The sequence below is a fragment of the Euprymna scolopes genome, chromosome 16 (genome assembly GCF_053919585.1).
Source record: "Euprymna scolopes isolate OS-2025 chromosome 16, ASM5391958v1, whole genome shotgun sequence".
NCBI lineage: Eukaryota > Metazoa > Mollusca > Cephalopoda > Sepiida > Sepiolidae > Euprymna > Euprymna scolopes.
The window spans coordinates 61604048-61612635 of NC_136497.1; the positions used below are offsets into that span (position 1 = coordinate 61604048).

An 8588-nucleotide genomic window follows, 5' to 3' on the forward strand; every position below is an offset into this window, starting at 1 on the left:
ACTTATTTTAGTCGCGTGCAAACGAATCTATAAGTCACTCTGTCGGTCGGTCGGTCTGTCGGTCGGTTTGTCGGTCTATCCGTAACACTTTTGTGCTTGGCCTTTTTGGTTAAGATCAAAGGTCTGTTGTTAATAAATGCTGTTCTTAGTTTTTAAGCTTTTCTTGGCCTTTTGGTCAAGGTCAAAGTGTAGTATTTGTTCCGACAGATACTGCAAGCAAAGACCATATGTGGGGGAAACCCCACATATAAGACCTTGGTCAATGTAGGGGCAACCCTTCATACCAACTGCCACTATCCAGCTCCCCTACTCCCCGGGGAGTTGGTCCCCATTTCCTCTTCACTCCTCACATTAAAAATCGGCCTTGTGCCTAATTTGCACGGTGGGGGAGCAAATAAATACCCTTTTCTTGGCCTTTTGGCCAATATCAAAGCGTAGAATCTGTTCCGGCAGATACTGCAAGCAAAGACCATATTTGGGGGCAACCCCACATATAAGACCTTGGTCAATTTAAGAGGCAACCCTTCATGAAATTGTCACTATCCAGCTCCCCTACTTCCCGGGAGTTGGTCCCCATTTCCCCTTCACTCCTCACATTAAAAATCGGCCTTGTGCCTAATTTGCTCGGTAGGGGAGCAAATAAATACCCTTTTCTTGGCCTTTTGGCCAAGATCAAAGTGGAGTATATGTTCTTATTACATGCTGTACTTATGTTTGTAACTTTGTGATATAAAGTGGGAGATCACTTTTCTGTATTAATTCAATGTAAAATGATCACCCACTTTACAACCAGTCAGTCTCAAAGCCAGTCAAGTCATTCTCCAGATCATTCAAGTTGTTTTTGAAGGATTCCAGTTATTTTTTAAGCATTCAAGTCATTCTTAATGTCATTCAATTAATCCTTAAGTTCATTAAAGTCATTCTAAGTCATTTACTTTTTATTTATTTAAGTCATTTCAGCCCATTTTTCGGTCATTTTCGTTCATCTTTAAGAATTTTATATCAATCCTATTTTCACGCATTCATTCATTACACGAGAGCACGCGACTAATGGCTATCGGCCTTGTTTGTGTTGCTATGTAGTTTTGTAGTAAGTATGAAAGAATATATTTGTTAATTTTACGTTTAAATATATATATATATATATATATATATACCACATTTTAGTCATTCAATGACTTTAAAATTTATGACGTGAAATGTTTGAGTTTAAAAAATGAGTTAACATTTGATTTATTTGCTCTATTTTGTATATCAAGCAATTCTTATTAAGGTGGGATAAGAATATTACTTCCAGTATTATCTTGTAAATCTTATAATCACAGGTTCCCATACACACTGATTGTTAAATAACTTTATTCTGAAATATATATATATAATTTGTAGTTATCGACATACAGTCCTAATTCGTTGTATCACAACTCATCAGTGCCGCTAGACTAGCATCTCTCCCAAGCCAAGGATTGAACCTAGAACCGTCGTGTTGACAGTCGGCATTTATCCCACTCGACCACAGAATGGACGCCCACAAATAACTCGTCGGAATGTTTATTTAAATAGACATCCGCCACCACTGTTACTGTGCTCAAACCGCCTGTTTGTAAACAAACAAACAACGAGATTCGCATTTTTCAGGTAATTAAGAAGCGGGTGAGATTATTTACGATAGTGCTCTACCCAAAGAGGGGGGGGGGCTTAAAATATATTTTTAGTCATCGACATACAGTCCTGTTTCGTTGTATCACAACTCATCAGTGCCGCTAGACTAGCATCTCTCCCAAGCTCATCAGTGCCGCTAGACTAGCATCTCTCCCAAGCCAAGGATTGAACCGAGAACCGTCGTGTTGACAGTCAGCAGTTCTCCCACTCTCAACAGAAGTAACGAATACGCGATTGAAAAAAAAATAAAGAAAAAAAAACAATACACTACTATTCAATAAAGTCACAATCGATATTTTTCTTTTGTCGAGCAATTTTTTATCATTATTAATATTTAATAGTAAATAAATAATAAACCATATTAGTGTAAAGCGAAATTATACAAAAATCGTTGAGAAAAAACGATGAAGATTTTCTATCGAGTTCAAAATGATCGACTTTTGTCGAAAGGAAACGATTTCGAAAAATTTGTTTTATATTGCAATATTTCTTCATAATAATATATGAAAACACGCTTGGATTATATAAAAAAAACGCTATGGGAAAATGTCGAAACAATCGGCTCAGTAGCTTTTAGATTATCGGTTAGTAACAAACAATTTTACATTTATACACACACACACACACACATATATATATATATATATATATATATATATATATATATATATATATATATATATATATATATACATGAACATTTAAGCATTACAAGATTAAATAGGTATTAGAATTCGCGGAGTTTTAATCGAACTACATTACAGATCAACCTAAACGTGAAATTAATCTGCCTTAAATCACCGAAAAATACGTAGTTCTACTGTTGCTGTTAATCGAGCGACTATTTAATTCATTAGTAAATGTATTACTTCACCTGGTTCGATTATGGCCTTTTGGTGGTTGTCTTTATTATTAATGATAATACGAGTGTAGACATGTTTTCTTTTTAAATTTCTTAGTATTTTAATTGGAGAAAAGGCACCAAGCGTCTTATGTTAGATGATGAAACTAGACACATACAAAAGGATTTGATTGATTAAATGACACGACCTACTAAAAGGTGTAAGTTTGAAGTAGAAAGCAGTTTAGCAAGTTTGTGAAAACGGTAGATCAAAGGTTGCATTATTAAAGAGATGACAACCGAAGGTCATATTTATGAATAAAACCAAAAATCGGTCGGTGATGTTAAGAACTTAAATAAAATTATATTACAAATATTTACCGTCGTTCAAATAAATAAATTAAATAAACGCCAGCTTTCAGCTACAACAAACGAAACGCAATATGGCGAATATGTGTTCTGGGAATCATAATTTCATTGACGCCCATAGTAAAGCTCATGTGTGTGTGTATATATATATATATATATATATATATATATATTAATGATTCAACGACAACAACAACAACACTACCACCACTACCAACAACAACAACAACAACAATAATATAATAGTAATAATAATAATAATAATAATAATACTTGTTGTTACCCAGATTCCAGAGAAAACTACAGATTGTTGGCAGTGATTAATCTCTGATTATGTGAGAGAACTTCTTGTGTGTGCTACTACTAATACTAATAATACTTGACTAGGTGTCATATTATACGGCATAATGAAGTTTACATACCAGTTCCCATCAGATAACCGGAGTTAAGCATCTTTGAGATACAAGACACAAAGGAGTCCCACATGAAATCATGAAGACTGAAACGGTATAATTGTAAGTTAAATCCCTCAAGCCTCTGCCGTCCTCACCCCCCCCGTTCTGTGAGTTTCCACATAAACTGGTACCATACCATATAAGTGAGAAGGGTCAAGAGGGATGGAAGAACCGAGAAGAGAAAGCACTAGCCAGACCTTCCGCGGGATTAGTTCAAAGAGGACTGGGATTTGGTGGAGGCTTATTGCAACCCAGGTTCAAGTGAAAACCAACGGCGGATGTTGCGATAATATAAAGGTTATTGAAAATGGTGGAGAGTCCTAGTAATCTGAGGATATAGGTAGTCACTTTGACTTCAGATGACACCGCAATTTGTTCTCAAAGAAAAATCTTCGATGATGACTTGTTTGACTACTCCAAAATAATAAAGATGAGGATAGAAAGACACAGGACAGAAAGCACTAAACAGACCTCGGCTGGATGACTACGAAGAGGGTTGGAATCTTGGAGAGGCTTATTGCAACCCATATTTTAGTGAAGACCAATGGTCGCAACAAATGAGATTTCAATAGCAGACGACTGTTGCGATAACGCAAATTGATTTGCAAAGGTTGTGGAAAGAGGGTTAAAGTATTGGAAATCAAGGGAGACGCGTTGTCACTAAATCTCCAGGGAACACCGAAAATTGTTTTCAAAGAAAATTATTTGATCATAGTATGTATGAAAGCACCTAGAGATTATTATTATTATTATTATTATTATTATTATTATTATTATTTATAATAATAATAATGATGATGATGATGATGATGATGATGATGATGATGATGATGATGATGATGATAATAATAATAATATATGTACGTGTGTATAAATGATATATGTACGTGTGTATAAATTCCAAAGCAATTTGTGATAAGTTCAATAAAAGTACCAAATGTGATACTATTTTCGCAGAAGATATTCTAGCTAAGAGTTATATAGCATAAGAGAATGAACGATTCCACCTGTCCACAATTTAATGGCATTGTCTCAGGCTATATTTAATATTTTCTATTAAATAAATTATTGCAAATACTGTCTGTTTCAATAATATACGTTATCTTTCTGGTCTACGTCAGTGAAGGAAAACTCTTTCCACACTGGGCTACATAATATATATATATATATATATATATATATATATATATATATATATATATATATATATATATATATATATAGTAGAAATGGTAATTGATAAAAACTTGAAGAAAGTGGCAATACTGTTGTAGAGCAAATATGCGTTTTATTTTTTATTACCGTTTCTTTCTGTTTAGTTACATTATTGTTTCAGCTACGCGACCGTTTTTTGGCCGTCATGTAGCCTCCTCAGACTTTACAGAAATGTTCGTTTATGGTGGAATGAAAGAATGAATGGTGCTGCATAGATTCTCTAGATAACCTTTTAAAGAAAGCAGTTGATTTACATATTCCAAAAATGTTGAAAAATTAAACAAAACATTTTTGTCAAGAAAACACTTACAAACATCACTGATAATTAAATGATACAATGGACAATTACCAACGGAAAATTACGTAATTTTGAAATTGTAGGAACATTAAGCAAGTACGGAAAAATCGATTGTTAACAGATTTTATGATCGTTATATCAGGGGATATAATTTTAAATGGGAACTAAGCGCTACAACTAAAATACTATTTAGGTGGCTTTCTATTCGATAGTTTAAATACTGCCGAATTTCTGTCAAGTTTCGAACAATCACGGAGTAATTGACTTTTTCAAACTATTAACAAAATTTTATAATCACTGACGTATTTATGATTAAACCGAAATTTATTATGATGAATTAATTCTGGTAAAAGGATATTAATGTTTTTAACTTTTTTTTTATTATATAATAATTGTAAAAGGTAATACCAGAAAACTCTCCTTAGAACGAGTACCTAACTTAGAAAAATCGACTTACTTGCTTTTAAAAAAGAGTAAATATTTAAAAATATGTATATTTCTGTGAGACGCACTTGATTCCTATTTAAAACTATATCGTCTTCAAGACTTGTCTTAAACTCTATCTTCAATTGACATTTATTCCGTGGATGCTTAATTTTCAGCCAAAATTAATTCCCCGATGACTAATTTTCCTAAATTTCATTAAATTTAAATAAAAATATAAAACGTGATTTTTCATGTTTTTGATTAATTTGAGATTTTATCTGTTTTTGCTTTAATTAGCTGGTGGGTTATGTCCGGTGTTCTTTTGTCCGATCCGTAGGTGTATATATGTATATGTGTATATATATATATATATATATATATATATATATATATATATATATATATGTATATATACATATATGTATATATATATATGTGTGTGTGTGTGTGTGTGTGTACCTTTATGTATATAAGTGTATATACTAGTGATTGGATGATTCCAATTTTTTCCCGATTCCAATTCAATTACCGACTCTGTCTTAAATTCCCCATCCGCTACGATTCCCGATTCTAATTTCGATCCTTTCTATATTTCTAAATATTTAATTAATGATTTTTTTTTGTCTTTTTCTTTTCGAATTACTCGAAAACCTCATGTCTGCATATATTAGTGTGTGTGGAGGGGACATATATAAAATATACGAGGGGGGGGGTCTAAATATTTTTCTTGCATGTTTCCCATTTAATTGATTGAAAATAATGAAACAACTAAAGATGAATTACTCTTTTAAAACGAAGCCGATTTGCATTTGTCATTAGTTAGCAAAATTCTATTTGAATATTTCATAAACAATTGAAAATAATTAACGATTGTTATGCAAAATAAAACGGTATACGAGCAGAATAGTTAACAACGTCCCCTCTCCATTTTAAACATAAGTTTCTAAAGAACATAGTTACTATATAGAAAACAATTCTTAACTTAATAACGGATGTGAATGTATTCTTAAATATTCTATACGTTCTCTCTACCAAATAATGTTCATGTGTTTACCGTAATCATCAATATTTGCCCGGTTATTACTACTGATAATATTATAGATATGCAGTAGATTGATTTGTTTAATGCATTTTAATGCAGTAGATTGATTTGTTTTAATGAATTTTAATGCAGTAGATTGATTTGTTTTAATGAATTTTAATGCAGTAGATTGATTTGTTTAATGCATTTTTATGCAGTAGATTGATTTGTTTTAATGAATTTTAATGCAGTAGATTGATTTGTTTAATGAATTTTAATGCAGTAGATTGATTTGTTTTAATGTATTTTAATGCAGTAGATTGATTTGTTTTAATGAATTTTAATGCAGTAGATTGATTTGTTTTAATGCATTTTAAAGCAGTAGATTGATTTGTTTTAATGAATTTTAATGCAGTAGATTGATTTGTTTAATGCATTTTAATGCAGTAGATTGATTTGTTTTAATACATTTTAATGCAGTAGATTGATTTTTTTAATACATTTTAATGCAGTAGATTGATTTGTTTTAATGAATTTTAATGCAGTAGATTGATTTGTTTTAATGAATTTTAATGCAGTAGATTGATTTGTTTTAATGAATTTTAGACTCACACTCTTGGCTAAAAATGATATTTTCCGTTGGTTTTATTCGACTTTCATTTTGTTTTTTTGGTTTTTTACAATTGCATATGGACACCTTGAAAATCCTGCCGGAAAAAAACACAAACAATTATTTTTAAATATAAACGTTTGTACATTAATTTAACCTAAAATGATGACTAATCATAATTTTCACGCTACTCTAGCATTGAAGAAATGTTCACTAACCCGAAGTCCAACTGGCAAGGTTGTAAAACTATGCGTAATCGCTTAGACCCTCTCCCCCCCAAAACTCACAGAATTTATTTTCATGAGGAAAATAACAATTTTGGTTAGTATTCTAAAATGCTACAATGTCGCTGAAATAAAAAAACATTTTACGTCCAATAAATATTGAAGCAGATCGTCACCCTACATTCTGAAATAATTGTTTTGTTTGTTTATCTTTCCGCCAATATTTTTACGGCGTTAACGCGTAATCGCCTAAAAAATAGAATCTTGCTTTATTTTAGAAGAGTAACCTAACCGAAAGACTCAATATACTACTACTACTACTTGTTAGTTCTTATATATTATAAGTTTAAATATGAAAACATATTAAAATGTTATAAAAATAGTCTTTTTAACCTATAAAACAGTTTAAATGTATTTAGAATAGATTATTAGAAATACACTTACATTTTAATGTTGACAAAACGTCCATGTCCTTCAGTGGAAACAAACCACCCAAAGGTTTCAAGAATTTACTAGTAGTCTCGATGTTATTACTTCTATATCCAACTAAGCTAAACTTAAATCAGGCCACCGATCGGGTGTGCAGAAACGAATCTTCGAAATCAACCCAAAAGCTCTATTTGTACCATGCACTAACAATTCATTAAATCTGGCTAGTGTATATGCCGCTTCTGTAGCGGTTCACTCTGTTACATTTTTTTTTATTTTTCATACTGGACCGGTTATTCTCGTTCTTTTCTGCATCTACACATCGATGGGACATCTTCATTCAGTTGACCGGTATAAGTATCAAGCGGACTATGAAAACTAGATGACGTAGTCGAGCAGATAAAAAAAATGATTGGAAGTCGTCAGTGTCCCGGAACAGCTCACACAAGATGGAGAAAATGCAACCACAAGATCAGATGCAGCTTTTATTCTTAACTCGGTATTGTCGTTTCCGTTTCTTTTATTTCTGAGCTTTTGGAAAACTATTTTCACAGAAATCAATGATGCCCAAAAGTATTTTCAAGAAAAGGGGATGAATCTGCAATAAAGTCCTGTCAGGCTGAGGGCGTTTAGAGATCGCATTCTTCAGAATAGAAAAAATATGGTGGATACTGCAATAGAGGAGTAAAAACATCTCTGTCTGAAATGGGGATAAGCATGGAGCATCGTATCCGCAAGAAGAAACGAATGGGCGGTTAACAATTGACTGATGAAGCACTGGCGTTTCATACTGAGGTGAGACGGGAAATGCCGTCTGTCCTAGGTTGACTGAAGAAATATCTTACAAATTTCAACAAGTTCCCAATCTCGCAAGTAAATACGCTTTTCATACACCGTCAAATCTGCTTGATGATAATTATGATTGTCAGCTTGGTGAAGTTGACGAAGGTATAGATAAAGATAAATTCTATACTGAAAGGAAGATATTACACTATTTGTGAAAGCTATACGAAGAGATAAAATCACTTTACCCCTTGAACT

At 32.4% G+C, this 8588-nt stretch overlaps 1 pseudogene; it reads left to right on the forward strand.

Annotated features, from left to right (window-relative positions):
- The first annotated feature begins 645 nt into the window (after positions 1–645).
- LOC145296451 (U2 spliceosomal RNA) lies at positions 646–783 on the forward strand (annotated as a pseudogene).
- Positions 784–8588: the final 7805 nt, after the last annotated feature.